Source organism: Mchenga conophoros, linkage group LG4, assembly GCF_057382185.1.
Source record: "Mchenga conophoros isolate Kocher_MC1m ecotype Shallow Benthic linkage group LG4, M_conophoros_male_GT1.1, whole genome shotgun sequence".
Taxonomy (NCBI): Eukaryota; Metazoa; Chordata; class Actinopteri; order Cichliformes; family Cichlidae; genus Mchenga; species Mchenga conophoros.
In genome coordinates, this window is record NC_140529.1 from 27,570,048 (window position 1) to 27,586,766 (window position 16,719).

Below are 16,719 nucleotides of genomic sequence, written 5' to 3' on the forward strand. Positions count from 1 at the left end.
CACCTATCCCTTTCTCCACCCCGATCATCACCTGTTTGTTCTTTCTTGCAGCTCCTGTGTTTGAGTGTTTTTGTAGTGCTACGTGATTACCCTGCCTGCTAACACAACACGGTGTTGTCCAGAGTGTGCACTGTGAGCCCTGCTGATCACACTCCACTGAGTTGCGCTTGTACGGCCTCTCATCTTTGCTAACTCACACTGACATGGTCCTTTGATGTCACGAGGAGCAGAGCAGACCTCGGACAGTCCCAACAAAAGCAATGTGATCCAGGGCTGATGTGTCCAAGCATGCCTGCAGTCACCAGCCTACAATGAACCAGGACAGCAGGGCTCCGCTTTGCAACCTCTGTGTTTACCTAAGAATGAACCTGCATGCTGTCTGTGCTGAACTTGACATCTGAATAATCTGAGGAGAGATGGTGCAGAACAGAATGTGTGACAGCGTGAAGATTTAGCCTATTTTTTGCAATTTCTTGGGGATAGAGAGGGGAAACATGGTAGTGCACACTCACTAATACACCTTGCTAGTGTTTGATTAGACCTACTTTTGCCTTCAGGACTGTTATGACAAAGATTCAGTAATGTGCTGGAAACATTCCTCGGAATTTTGGGCTCACATTGACTTGACAGAATTATGCAGCTGCTATAAAGTTTCTCTTTGTTCACGGATGTGTGTGTGTGTGTGTGTGTGTGACCCTGTACGGTCTTCTGCTACTGTAGCCCATCTGCTTCAAGGTGTTGTGTGCTCTTCTGCTTACCTTGGTTCTAAAGACTGGGTCTTTTTCAGTGTGGCTGTTCTCACCTGAGAACTCCAGAGAACTTCCACTCATTTTGTCCTTTTCACATTCTCTGGTAGTGTTGGAAAAGTTTTTGAAACAAGCCAACAATCATGCTTCTTTAAAAGTCATTTAAATCACCTTTCTTCCCCTTTCTGATGTTTTGTTTGAACGTAAATGCCTAAATGCACTGAGGGGCTGCCATCTGATTGGCTGTTTAGACATTTGTTTTAATGAGCAGCTAATGGCTAATTGATAGATTTGGGACCAAATGGGAGACTGCGGCACCCACAGTGTGGGACGGAGAGATTTCGCAGGTCTTTCCTCCCCACGGCTGTCAGACTCCATAATAAAGACTTTAACTGATCAAGCACACACATCCATACATATGCAATAATACTAAGTGCAATAATCCTTTCTGTCATCGTTGTATTTTTACTCAGTTGTATATAGTATTTGTATTTGTATTCTATTTTTATCTTATTGTATATTTATTTTATTTTATTCTACTGTATATAGTATTTTATTTTATTCTATTCTGTACAGTTGTGTACTGTATTTATTCTTATTGTATTCTAATTTTTGCCTCATAACTTTTGCACTGTCCACTTCCTGCTGTGACAAAACAAATTTCCCACGTGTGGGACTAATAAAGGTTATCTTATCTTATCTTATCTTAAATTTCCCAAATCTATCTAATAATGTGCTTTTGTATGAATTCATTTATTTCCTTTCAATTTTAACTGTACCTCTGAGGATATAAATTTCAGCTCGATTACTAAAGTTCCCCATCAATAACCTGACAGGCTGCAGCTCTTTCTGTTGTGGGTGACAGCCCAGTCATTTGCACAGTAAAGCAGATTTACATTAGTAGGAACTACATTAGGTGAAGAAAGTATATTTATGGAAGTAAATGCTAAGATAAAATGATACATCCTTACAGTTATTTATAGTTTTATTTATAATCGCATTAAATTGCATATTACTGAATTAAATTACTACTTTCTTTATTAGTTTGTTATCACAAGTATATATATATTTAGATTTTGGTAGTTTCAGTTCTTCATATCCTCTTTGAAGTCATGTAAGTTAAACTCATGTACATCACTCTTGCAGATGAAGACAATCTGCATGCACAGACTATATATACAGGAGACCAGCAGTTTTGATTGTTAGTGCTTATTATGGCGGTCTTAAAGTTGAAAACTTTACTTTTTTCTGTTTTTGGTTAGAAGGTTTAACCAACTTCTGACCTTCAAATCTCTGAACACACTTTGGACACATGAAATAACCAAAGTTCACCTCAAACAGTATTCAGACACAAAGGAGGAACCTCGTGTGGCAAGTAAGACGTACTATTTGTTATCTTGACATTCCAGTCTGTGTTTTGTGTCTTATGTGTGTTTACATACACTAAGGTATGCATGAACGAGGCAAGTTAGAACGACTCAAAGTCTCCCGAACGCCTTGATCTGGACTCAAGGTCTAGAGTATCAGTTTTCCCTCCTGGAAAGTACGCGGGAGTAACGCCTTTGTCTTGTGTCTGGGACCATTTGGGCACAAGGACATACATTATCCAACTAATGATCTGACCTTCAAGGTTTCTGGCAACATATGCTCCAAGAAAAGCTTTAGCCCAGTCTCACGTGTGAAAGGGAAATTGTTGACACAAAGTTTCTCAAAGACATCACCACATATTTACCATCTTTTTCCCACGTGTGCCATATAATTCTTTGACATCTCTGTAATTTATGAATGCATGCTAGGTCAACTGGTGATTCTAAATAGGTTGGTGTAGGAATAAAGCGTTGTATGAATGCATGGTTTAAAAAGTGCTTTGAGTGGTCAGTAAGACTGGGAAAGTGCTGTATAAATGCCAGTCCATTTCCATTTCCATAAAGAAGCTTTTCTTATTCCCTTCACATTTAACAGAGCTGTGGTTCTGTGTACTGCTTGTGATTCACAGGTTCAGAGGAGGGGAGGTTGTGGCTGGACTGTAACCACCCTTAGTATGAATTATTCCTTGGGACAAATTTTCCAGCAACTCTATAGGGGAAGTACAGCTTCCAGTGTTTTTTTTTCCTCTCTCTCTCTCTCTCACTTTACTATTTTTCCCTCCTGCACGGGATCGTGCCAAACACCGAGCAGAATAACAACTTCTTTAACACCTGCACAAAACGCTTCCCTGTTTGTCTTTAAAGTTTACACCCGTGCGAGCATGCAAATGATATACCAACTCCAAACAGAACCCAAGAATTACCTCAGCGAGGAGCAACGCAGCATATCCCCCTCCAGTACATCTGGTTCACTTTAGCTTCAGCATCAACAAGTGCTTCGACCGGCACAGTGCCGCTGCATGCTTTCTCTCCCTCATACGCAGAGAGAGAGAGAGGGAGAGAAAGCACGTATGAATCATGAAGGATGATGTGCTACAAAGCTCTGAAAGCACTTCAACTAATGTATATTTCATGAGGTATTAGATGCCGTATTATTCATGATGCTCTGCTTTGCTGTTGTGTTTGGGAGACAGAGAGCTTAACAATGGATTCATGGCATGGCGGTGGAGCATTAGAATATATATGGTCCACAAAAGCCCACAGCCACCTTTTATTCCCCACAGGAATCCATTCATAGTTGTTCTGAGCGATTTTCCGTGGAGGAATTTGTGTTAATCACTCTCTTGAAGATGCTGTAGCAGGATAAAACTTTATATGTGGCGGAGCGGAATCAAACCTCCTTCAGAGGCCACGATGTGTTGTGGATTATTATCTTTCAACATCAAATGTGGGTCTGGAACTTGGTATAGACAAACATTGCCCAGATGCTTTATATGTTCATGAGAAAAAAAACCACACTCACTAAACCACCTTAACATTGACCTAAGCCCATCTATAAAACTATGCTCTCTGTGTCGTGAACAACGCTCCCTTTGTTACCCATGTGAAGACTGGAAAATGAAGGCGACTGCAGTCTCTTGCTGTAAATCATTAGAAACAGACAGGGGTCACAGGTTTTGGCTGTAGTTTATAACAGCTATGCTTACTTAGTAACACCCCTTGAGCGATCTCTTTTAAGCTGGCTGGTGATTTCCATAGAGCTGAGCGCAGGTAGCTTGGCATGTCAAAGGTATTTAAGCTAGCAAAATAGCTCTCTGTGGAGGATTCAAAACTATGCTGCCACACAACTTCTGACTAATTTAGGAGAAAATCTGCTCGAGGAAGGTATTTCTGGAATATGTTAACATTTTTAAAACATCTGCACAATTCTACCATCGCTTCTCTCCCATTGTCCCAGGAATTCTTTATAGAAGTTTCTCTAAATTAGGCCTGAATTGGATTCAAATGACAAAATTACATGCCTGCTATGACTAAATATATAAATTAAAGAATTCGCACAAATATCTAACAGGAAACCACAACGTCAGTGACGGAGTAGCTCATCCGCCTCATGCTGCTACTGCTTACAGGTGATTGTTATGTGCGATGCACAAAAAGAAAGCGATACATTTCCTTGTAAATGCTTGGTTGCATTTGCACCAACTAATGAAAATGAAAATGTGTTGAGAACAACCAGTGTTACCGTGACCTTGATTAAATTTAGACTCGTGCAGGAGGAGAAGCAATTCTGGCAAATTGTGGACGGAAGGAAAAAGGTCGCCCTGCCATGGCACGAGCTCATCGGTCGTTTAGCTTGATGATCTAAAAATGAAAAAAGTGCTATTTTTTGCAGCAGGATACCAATTTTAACTGGCACGAAAAAATATGACCCTATTGCTTCAGTACTGGAAGATCTAAAGCATTTACTGGCCATGCTTCCCCCGAGTTATTAACTATTCTGATCAAACTAGAGTGAGGTGATAATATCCCTTAAAAATTTGTTGTAGATCCACCAAGGTCTTTAAAGTCAACTTAATTCTTTATTAGTTCAAAAATGACAAAAAGTCTTGTACTTTAAAAGCATGATTATTACAAGTGGGGTGTATATTGTCAACATATGGAAAGTACCAGAGAATGATTGAAATATCATGTCACATTCGACCTCCGACCTCTGCTTCATATTTAATAGATTGATCTTAATGTGATAATAGTGCTATATAGAGCAATTAAAAACGTATTTATATTAACAACATACAGTCATAGAGGGAACAATTCTAAGCACCTTCACTATTACTTTGGATCTGTCCTCTTCTTCGAGGTCAGATAAGATCAAACTTTCATAAAATATCTCTTTTAGCTTTAAAACTATGCTTAAAAGTCTAGTGCCTTTGTTTGTATCCAATATATCCAAATAGGTCAAATGTGACATTTGACCTCTGACCTCACTACTACTTTTTAAATCTTTAATCTTCTGCAGGAAATAACAACTATACGCTTCAAGAGAGTGACAGTGAGCTGTCGTGGTGAGGTTTGTGCTCTCGGAGTGCTTCTTGTCTTTTTTAAAAAGATTTTTTAACCATGTTGTGGATTCCTTAAATTTCTTTCTGTGAAGCCCTTTGTAACTTTTCTAAATTAAGCTCTTGGGTACACACCTTGGACCTGTGGATTGGCCTTTGTTGCTGCTCCACGATTTAGAATTTGAAGCTTCTTTTGCAGCAACGTCCATATCTGAAGCACTGCCTTCTAAATAAATCTCTTCGTGTCTTCACCGATTACCTTATACGAGTCTGGGCAGATATGGATATAAACTGCAGCTCGACTGGTTGGAGAAGGCATAAAATCGCTAGAGGGGGGGTAACTGAGGTTTCGAGGCTTAAATCTCTTTAAAGAAATTAAATTAACATCAATAATAGGCCCACTTGTATGTGACGAAGATTCCCAACAGAGAATTATTACCCAACTGCAGTTATGCAAAGCGCGATAGCATCTTTTCAGCTCAGTTTTTCATTTTCTAGCCCACAACTTTACAGTTTTCTTTGAGTCCCACTGCTCAGCGAGTGTTGTTTTTGGCCCCACTCAGGCAGTTACTCTGGCAAAAAAAAAAAAAAGCTTTACAAGTGCATTGCACACACAGTGCCATGCACCAAAAAGCTGAAAAGATCAGGTGAAATACGTGAAGACCAAAAACAGACCTACAGAGAAAATTATTGGAAATGCAGTGATGCCGATAAATTATTTGCATTTGTACTTGCAAAGATCTGCAGTGATACATTCAAACCCGAGACAGAAATATATGTAAACTCACCTCAGTCTATTGGTGCATATTAATCTAAATAAAGTTACACTTACACTATTGTTTTATTTTAAAACAGTCATCCTCAGTACTCTCAGTAAACATTTAACAGTTGTTTCAGGGAGTTTTATATCTAATAAGATGTGAAGGACACAGAACAGCTCTTCACATATAAATACTTTCTTTTTTTATCATCCTGTTATTTAGTGTATCTGTGTTAAAATATGGCAAGAAAAGTTTTAAAGTAGACAGTTGGGAGATTAACATCCAGAATGAGGAAAATAAATGAGCTTCACAGGATGGCACAGGAGGGAAAAGTAACATTAAGGGGAGCAAGAGGCAGTGGCAGAAAGAGAAATAATAAAAGTGAGCGGGTAGACAAAGTGAGCAAATCCAATTTAGCCATATGTGAGCCCATCTCCACAGCAACCCTTTGTGTTTGCAGCGAGCAGTTTGTGAGCTTTGGCACCGGTCGACTCTTCTCCCCATGTCAGCCCCTTGCTAACGACCATCCCTGAAAAGGCAAGCGGACAGAGGGACACGGCGAAGGAAAGAGATAAAAATGTGGAGAAATGTGGGGAGAGGAGGACAACGGAGAGCCAGTGCAGGAGAGGAGGAGAGGAGGGAAATAATAAAGAGCGAGTGGGGGACAAGGAGGTGATGAAGTGAGTGGAGACTTGAGAGAACATTCCTGAGCCAGCTGTGGGTTGGAGGGGGAATTCTCACTGAATGCCTGACAAATAAAACAAGACACAGGCTATTTCAGTATTCCAAAAACCCACTGGCACATCGCGGAGCAATGAAGGGGAAAGAGAGATTTTGGAAGGAAAAAGAGGGAGGCTAATGAGAGAACCAGCAGTCTGCATGGTCCGTCAGGCAGGCCTAAAACCACAGCAGTCCAGCGGTTAATCTCTCCCTCCCTCTCCTGTCTCCACCAAAATGGAAGCAGAAACTGGCAGCAGCAGCGGTGGCGGTGCTGATGGTGGTGGTGGCGGTTGTTGGGCCCTGACGGCACTCACATTCCTCTTGCACAGACAGGTGGTGGGGTTGTTTAATAAATACAGGATTTGGAGGGGGTCAGCGAAGGAGGGGAGAGTCAAAGGGCATCACAGACTGTAAACAGCAGAGCTGAAAAGCCATAATGCTGCTACTGCTTTTCTGGGGAAACAAAAGCTGACTCTACTCATAACTCCTTGTTAATGACTAACCCTATCTAAACACTTCTGTGGAATGACTGACTACACATGCTTCCCTTTATTAAGTGTTGCTCAAGGTCTAATAAGAAGCAGTTTAAAAAAGTAAACTTCACAGTGGAGTGACTCAAAAGTAGTTTCTACAGGAGCTGGGCATTTTAGCTGTCATCTTTAGAAGAGCTACATCTGTCTCCTCTTACTTTCTACTAGTTTAGTTATTCAGCACTTGATACAGTTTCAGGTGTTGCTAAAATTGCCTTCAGCACCCGTACTTAAATTACTCTGATTTCCAGCAATTTTTAACAAGAGGTCAGCACTGTTGGCTCTCAGCAAGAAGAGTACTGTACTGGCAGCCTATTGAATGTTATAAATACAGATAATATTACTGTTAAATGTTATTTGCAGACTTACTACAGAATAACATCAATCTATAATCCTGTTTGGTTGCGAAACTACTGGAGGTGGAAAGGCTGGGCTAATTAATTATACTGGAGCGGGATAGAAGTTGATGCCTTGTTCTTGCTTTCTTGTTATGTTTTTTCCACATAAATAAGCTTTTCCGTTTCAGTGATGGAAACTTTTGATAAGGTTTGTGAATAACTGGAATTTAAATGGGTGGCCGTGCTGTTAAAAATAATATAATAGAGGCGTCCACGTAGGAAGCAAATTGCTTATCATGCATCACTTTGAGCTGAAGCTGACGGCTGGTAGCAGTCTTTCCAGGCTCCGGTTGCCTAGGTAACCCCCTATCATATCTCAGTCAAAGGTATCCTGTGCTCTCATTGGCAGTAGTTTCAGTTAACTCTGGGCTCGCCCAAGTTGCCAGCAGTTATTTTTGCCTGCACTCAGTGGAAGTAGCTGAATGTCTTTGACTTTAGTGTGTGTGCAGCTTCTAACGGGCTTCACAATTACTTGCATGTGGGTGGGGCGGTGGCCACCCCTGACCTCTCTGTGGTTCAGTCCCTGTATGTCACACAAATATCTAGATCTCCACAGCTGGACAACACAGCTGGGCTTAATCTGCTATAAGATAACTAATTCTTATGATACATTTACTTATTTTCATGTTTTTAAAAAAACATTGCATCCTGCTTCTCTGGTAGTCACCTGATCATCCAGTTATTTCTTTGTGGCTTAAGGATGTTATGTCAGTTCTCAGAGCAGAAAAGCTCAGGTTAACATGTCGTGATGCCTGCTCAATCATCCAGGTACAGAAATCCCAGGTTGAGTCCGTTCATCGGTAACCCAGGTTCCTCCTTCAGTCTCAGCTGACTGCAGGTTTCTCCAGGTCATTATGCAGCACAGTTGCACGATGGCCGAAACTAGAACCACTGAACAACTCCGTGTACCATTTTTTAAAGTTTTTTTCAGAGTTGCATGTCTTTTTTTGATTATTAACTTTCCTATTTTTTTTTTTACCAACTCTCACTACAGATTAGCCACACATATACAATGTCTACTCATTTTTATTTGTTAGACATTTTTGTTGTTTTATCTTCTCTGTTGTGTTCTGTGTTGATCCATACAAGCATTGTTCTTGTCTTCATTTTTTTGAAATGTGTGCTGCTGACTGTTGTGCAACAAAAAAACGCTGCTTAAAGCCACATCTAACCACAAAGATAAAAGCTATAACTTTACAAGAAAAAAAAATAGCAGTAAAAACTCCCTCCTTCCTTTCTTGTAACCTTTTATGTCACCTGCACTTTGGTGACTTTCACACTTATTCACAGTTAAGAATCAGTTGGCGGTTTCCCATCCATTACTGCATCAGTAGCAGTTATGGCTTTGTGATGCTTTCGGTGCACCCACATTCATGAGCCAACTGCACCTCAGGTGAACTTGTACCTTAACTTCAAACTTTCAGGATGTCAGTTGGTGTTCTTGCATGTCAAAAGCTTTTTTTTCAGGCTGCTGTAGGTGACAAGCAGAGCATGCAGAGGTTTAAAAATAAAAGAGGACCTCAAAGGAGTTCGAGTGTTTGTTTACCCTCTTGCTATCATGATAAACACTGCTAACATGGCTACTGTTTCATCCGCGTGCAGAGACTTGTCTTTCCACCGCAACTAATGCAGAGTGTGTCAGAGGGCGCACTGGTAGGATAGGTTACCAGTAAGTTGTCAGACAATAATAAAACAAGAAAATCAAAACATCATGTGACGGCTTGACTGCACCTTTAACGTCAGTGATGACTCCGTGGTGAATCTTCTGGTTTTTCCAACATCCGCGTTAACGACACGAAGATTTAGTCCAATTAACGTAAATCGGACTCAATCCTCTAAACACAAAGTTGCTGAGGCTGCTTTGAACCAGCAGCTCTGAGGCGGAGAAAATTTTGAGCCAGAGCTTTTTTTGTGCTCGTGTGTGTGTGTGTGTGTGTGTGACGGATCAGAAAGGCTGGGGCTTTCCGGTGAGCAGTACTCCACTGTTCCCATTCACGGCCAGAATGGTGCCCATGTGTATCAGAGGGCCGCCACATCACAGCCAACCTCCTGCCAAAGTCTTTGTGATCTTCGCCGCAGCGTGCAAGCTCGTCTGTGCTTCTGCACGCGCTTTTTCCTTCCTCTGAAACCCCCCCCTCCACCACCACCACCCTTAACCACATAGATGACAGGAGAAGCGGGAAGAGGGATGATTATTTCATATGGAGCAGGAGGGGAATCCCACATCCTGCAATTTTATCTTCTTGTCTCTCTGAGGGACCTCAGAAAAATATGATAAGACCACTACAAACAAAAAGAAAAGAGTAAAAAAAAACAAGAGGGGCGGAGGGGGGGGACCAAGAAGCCATAAGTGACAACACTGCTTCTTTGACGCTGGGCACACGCAGCTAAATGTGCGAAAAAAAAGCGAAAAAGCTGGTAAACTGTTGATCCGACTACGGCACACTTGTGCACACTTCCTTTACTCTATACTGTATGTCAAAAGTCACTTCCTAGAGTTGAGTCACTCGTTTAGGATGACAGCTGCTGGTAGACCGCTGCGACCGCGTCCACTGCCCTTTCTTTTGCATCGCCAAATCTCTTGCTATCGCTCTTCCACAGCACTGCAGTTCTTCTGCGCACACTGCTCGGTTAAAGCAGGCGTGACGCACATCATTGACAATTTCAAAAGCTTCTGTGCAAGTAGTAGCTGCACAGCGATCTCTCCACTTAATTCATCCAGGACATTTATGTGTACAGTGAATATGTCTCTTGGAAACAGCCCTGGAGGAGCAGGGCTTTTGTATCCCACATCACTGATGGAAATGATTAAGTATATTGGAGTGTAATTCCACCCCCCTTGGTCTGGCTCTTAAAATAGTGGAATAGAGGGGAGGGCGGCTGGCCTGCACACATGTTTGAATTCCTCTGATTGGAGCAGAGAAGCAATTTCTTATTAGGCTGCTGATGTTGGCTCGTGACTCCAGCAGCAGGCCTTCCTTGTGGGGGAGAGAAGCATGGCATCGTTGACTCAAGAGGCCCCTCGGTTTAAAACCCTCTTTGCTACTTGTGCTGCCAGCCTGTGATTTCTCAGCACATGAATGATTTCAAAAGCACTCCTTGCTCTGAAATTTAAACATAAACATGTGAAAATGTGCCTGCAAACTCTAAATTCAAGCTAGATTCAAGCTCTATGTTTTGATCGGCTCAGCGTCTCTGAAGTTTACGCTTCGAGTTTATATAAAATATACAACAATGCTGCAACTAGTGTGATTATTTATCATGCTAATAAGCCACACATGTCTGGAACACTGCAGCAGCCCCGGATGTTATCCCTGAAGGCTGGCAGGAAATGATGCATGAACAGGTGAAACACTTTAAGAGAAGCAGGGGTTACGCACAGAACATATACACCAACACACTATGACTACCAGCCCTGTAATTAGGACTTCTGCAGGAAGACGAGGTTAAAGCAAATGACAGAAAAGGCTATAATAAAAACAAATGCTTCTCTGCCATTTTTGACTGTGGAAGCTGCTAACAAACAGAGATGCAGAGAGCTTTTCAACACGAGAAACTAATCTGTCCCCCTGAGGTTAACCAGACAAGACAAAATTGGCCACAACCACACTGCAAATGTTGAAACTCGTATTTTTTCACTTCCGCGCAAATAAGACGGAATTGAGAACTGAGTAAAGGTGCAGAAAACCAAAAAAAACCTATATCTAATACCTTTAAAAATAAATAAATAAATAAATCACACCAGCAGATAAAACTAGATCATCACAGAGCTCTGAGTTTTTGATGCTGCCTCTAATTCTACGTTTCAGCAGGTCCACATAACCACAAAAGCCGTTTGTTTCTGAAGTGGCCTGGATCTGCCCTTGAGATCCACGAAGATGAGCAATAATTCTTGCAACCCTGCTCTTACCAAGACTGTGTCACCGATTTCAAAAGACTCGACCTGTGTTGCAACTATAAAGTGACGACAGCTTACATTCTATAACTTCCGATCAGAGGATACAGCTGCTGCTGAAATAAGGCGCATCCTGAATATTTACAAAATCACGTGACAGGGGGATAAATAAACTGCAGAAAGGCTTGTTAACAGACTGCAAAAAAGAAAAAAAGCACACCGGCTACCATGTCATCTGATTTAAGAGTCCTGTGATGATCTTTGGGGCCTCGCAGCTGTGAATTGTCAAGACTAGCTGCATGTCACAAGTTCAAGACCAGCTATGCTTCTTAAACTACCCCGAGAGAGACCAAATCGGCTGCACTGTCATTAGGATTTAATCACATGCTTTAACAGCAAACAAGTGACTGCCTTTGACTGAGGTCACACTCCAAATTGGTAACTCTTAAATTTGCCAGGAAAATAATAGTACGAACTATCTCTTGCTGCATGCACACACATAAAAAAAAAAAAACTGAGTCCAACAGATGTGCTCATAGATAAGGAGGAAAATGACTCATATGTTTTTTAACTAATGAAAAAGCCTCACAAGTTCATTAGTGCATGGGAGCGCATCTTGTATTGCATCAGTTGAAGTCCTCTTTAGCCAAAACTTTTAACTTTATTAGACTTTTTTTTTCAAATGAATTTGCTTAACCAAATGAATGTATCTGGACAGAAGGGTTGTGTAAATGCTGGCTGCCATCAGGGATTTCTTTATCCTCATGCCACGTGCATATTTGAATAACGGGTAAAGTTTTCATCAACTGTAAAAAAGAGAAACAGAATGCAAATCCAGATTTGAGCCAAGTCTCTGTAATAAAAGTTAGAGCTGTCAAACACAGTTTCAGAAATGGGTGATGAACTCAGTTTGACCAGGTGCACTTTTGGAGGGATTGTCTGATGAGAATGTAACACCAAGTGTGTCTGACCTCTGTGCTGAGCAGCACCGCTGCCAAACTTGAATTACAATTAAACTGAGTTCAGAGTTGCCCCCCCCTCCCTCCCCAAAGTTCAGAATAAGCTCGCCGCTGTGTGACAGATGTTTTTGATAGCTTTCTTTTGCAAACCGCAGCCTTAACGTACCCCAGATGAACACCTCTCCCCCACTCTCTTCTCCAACATATTGCAAATCCCAGTTCCAAAAGTGCTAACTTTAAAAAAACGAATGGATTTCGCTCACACTATGTGAGCACACTATGTATGTATGTACACTAGGATTTGCTCCCAGCTCTGGATGAGCACCAGTCTGCCTGCAGTCTTCGCCCTGCCAACGGCTGATCCCAGAGAACAGCCGTTAATCTGAGAGGGAACATCGAGAACGTCTCCTTTTAATTATCAGAAAACTCCAGCCGGGTTGGATAATGGATTCCAAATGGTGAGCTAAGGCAGAAGTGGGTGAAGCATTGGAGGAGGTGGCCACGAATGGAGAAGTGGATCAGAAGGAAGGGGGGGGGGGGGGACGGGTGACTCCTTCTCAGGTTCTGACCTTTGGCTGGCCCCCCTCCTGCTCGTGTGCTCTGCTACAGATTGAGACCAGATTGACTGTGTTAGGCCAGGAGATGACTGAGTGACAGAGCCCAGCACACAGTCCAATGCAGCTATCTTCCTCCCAGGGGATATCTTTCAGGCCTGCTGATACCTTATACGCTCCAGAGATTTCTAACTCATGCTGATATTATGCAGCGGCATCAAAAGAAAGTGTAGCATGAGTAGCAGCGCTGGAACTAGCAATTCTCTGTGTCCCCTAACTGACAAAAGCTTCCTTCAGGATCCGCACCCCTTCAGCATTTATCTTCATAGAAATAGCTGAATGAATTAGAAGCATAATCTCTTGTGTGCTGTTCCTCCTCGCTATTCCCAGGACACGCTGGGGGGTTTGACAAAGACAGAGAGAGATCTTACGGCCCGAGAGCTTAAAACCAAAGCAAAAAAATAACAGAATCACACAAAAACAAAACACAAGCTAATCATCGTGGCTCCAAACACATCGCACATACATTCGCACGCATGGACTACAAGACCACCCCTGAGAGCTGACCTGGCCTTGCCCCCAACCGCTCAGCGCTGGCGTGTGTCCAGAACAAACTGGGCCTCTCCGTAGGGAACAGTGGAGGCCTGAGGCCGCGCTGCTTAGCAGGCGCCGAGGGGGCGGCAGGCTGCCAGTGGTCAGTCCCTGGCGGAGCCTCTGGGAACCGTGTCACAGACGCACCACCTCACGGCGTCGTTGCCGGGTGAGGAGGTCAAGGAAGAACAGCACTCCTACGACCAAGCAGCTGGAAGCACTGTCATGGATGAGCTCATTTTGGCCGGCGTCCAAACAAGAGGCGAGCCAGACCCCTGAAGTTTGAGCTGTCTCCATGAAGTCACTCTTCAAGAGCACAGAGCATCAGCAGGACAACCTCTGAAGACATGCTCACAAACACAGAGAATAACTGAGGTTCATTCAAGGCCAGAACGATAACAGGAAGAGGAGTTACATCTGAACTGGAGCGGGGCTGAAACTGCTTGCTTCAAGACCAAGAACCACATGGAAAGTACTGGCAAAGGGAACCCCCAAGACAACAAAAAAACCACAGCTTCAACAGATGTGATCAGAATAAAGAGCAGAGACAGGGTTAAGATTTGTGGCACAGCTTCACCAACTTCCATGTTGCAGGAAGACGATAAGATCGCAACAAATTAAATCTCTAGCAGCACATGCAGTATATATAACAACTTCAGTGCCCTACCAGTGCACTTCAGCTTGCGGCCAGGAACAATGACCGACTCTAAACCGCAAGATCAAAGCCCATCGTTGTTAGTGCGTCAATGACCAATGTGCATGTTGGTCTTTGTGATTGTCTGTTTTGTATTTTTTCAAGCCCTGTAATTATCCTACTTAAAATGCTGCCTGTAATATGTTTTATGATTATGAAGAAGGCCATAAGCCGAAACTTTTTGGCCAGCCAATAAAACTGTTGTATGCACTAAATGTGTTAATGGGTCTACAGCTTCAATATAGAGTGAGAGAGCAAAAAAGCTTTTCTTTCAAGGCTAAATTTAGTCTTATCATCATACTCATAACCAAGCAACTATGAATACACAACAAATCTTATCGGACAGAAAAACCTTGACAATTCTAAGTGACGTTAAGTAAGCAAGCCTGAACTTCTTTAATCAAACAAACAGTGGATGGAGGACATCGCTCAGAAGGCAACAAGAAACTCTCAGCAGTCATTTGATATCATTTTAACCCAAACAACATATGTGACTCACAAGCTCCTGACCTGCACTTTTAGCCAATAAGAGAAGAATCGTAACTGTCCTTCACTGCTCACAGGTCAGATAAGTACAGTTGAACAATAAACAAACACAGTTCTTTGTGAGGATGCAAGTGCACAGAAATGCTGCACACGCACTATGAATAGTGAATGGGGAATCTGGGAGGTGCTGGAGCCAATAACAGCTGTCAGCCTCCTCCAGGTCAGCAGTGATAAGGAAGGAAGGCTAATTGGATGGTGCATGCTCTAACAAGGGCGGTCAGTATTCAGAAGACACGAGCCCGGGGAACTCTTTCACATGCTACTGAATAAGCTGGTCACACTTTAAAAAAAACCAAGAGTCTATTATACAAGCAAATAAATGAACATTTTATGGAAAAAAATCTATAAGATAATGTTTTCTAACTAACAAATGAGGGAATTAAAAATACCACCTTTCCGTTCCATTAGCCAAATTATCTACAAGCACATGTAAGCATTGTCGATATAAAAACACACCACCCATTAACCTGTGGTCTACAAAAAGGACACAGGCTTAGCAATTAAGCCACATTCCCAAACGTATCCAACTGCCTCCATATCCAAATGACTATAATTCCAAACAACGTGGTAATTTCCTCGGCAGAGAGCGCATGCCTGGTGTGCTGCTGATTATGGCTTTTTGAAAACGTATAAAGACGGTGGTTTCCTGGAGGGAGACCGCATCAGCTGTCATATTCATAATTATAGCATTTCTGCTATTTCTATCAATCTTATGATTATCGTATATCTGCTATTTCTATCAGTCATATAATTAGGTCTTCTGTCATTTCTACCTAAACTTTACTTCTGCAGTTTCCTAAAGTTTTCTTAAAGTTCACGATCCATGACTTTTATGACATTTGGGACAGCGTTTCTCCTTTTTTTCCGCAAGCAACACAGAATTTTTCTGATTGTGGAGGACGACGTGGCTGAGCACACAGTTTGGAGGATATTGCTGAACAGAAAGCAAAAATAAAGGAAGAAAAGCCTTTTTGTTTGTCAAGTCAATTTAGACTTGAGCACATGGAGGATTGTGGATATACCGGACAAAGGATGTTGACTATGGAGTTGCCAGGCAGGAGGAAAATAAGAAGTCCACAGAGGAGGTTCATGGATGAGGTGAAAGAAGACATGCAGTGGGTTGGGTTGATAGAAAAGGATGTTAGGGATAAGATAATCCAATGTGGCAACCCTTTAAGGAAGCAAGCGAAACAAGAAGAAGCAGCTTAGAAAATAAAAGAACTATCACTTCTAGTTAAGCAAATTCCATCTCAATGTATGCATTTATAATATATTAAAGGTTGTTCTGGAGGCTTGAACTTAAAGGAACACTACCTGTGACAGTGGCTTGATGAATTTAGGCCCTTTACAGCCTGGGCTTCACTAATGAAGCTGACTAGCAAGCAGGAGGAGGGTTTTGCTCCCTCACCAGGTGGCCATATACACAAGGACCCAGCAGGAAAAACACCTGGGAATAATAAACTTTAGCACCATCTCAGGGCTGGGACACACTGAAAGCACAGTAAAAGCTTTATCCATAGAACATATAATAGATAGTTAAACTGCATAAATGCCAAAATTAGAGCCATGAATCTCCAGATTAAATGGCTTCTGCCGCGTGGTGGTTATGTGGTTATTAGGCCACTGATGGCAATAGTATAAATCAACAAGCAGAACTGCTTTATGGGACTACTGGATTTACAAGATTTTTTTAAACCATTAAATATGACATTTAATATTCTATGTATTGTACTGCAGTAGTAATATAAAATCAATTACCCGTACTATGACGTCAGGTTCAATCCACGCCGCGCTGGCTAAGAGAAGTGCATGCTTGTACTGAAAGACATTTATATGCCGTCCAGTTCCTTTTACCCCAGAAAAGTACTGAGCAGGTCAAGAAACCAAATGAATAAACAAAAG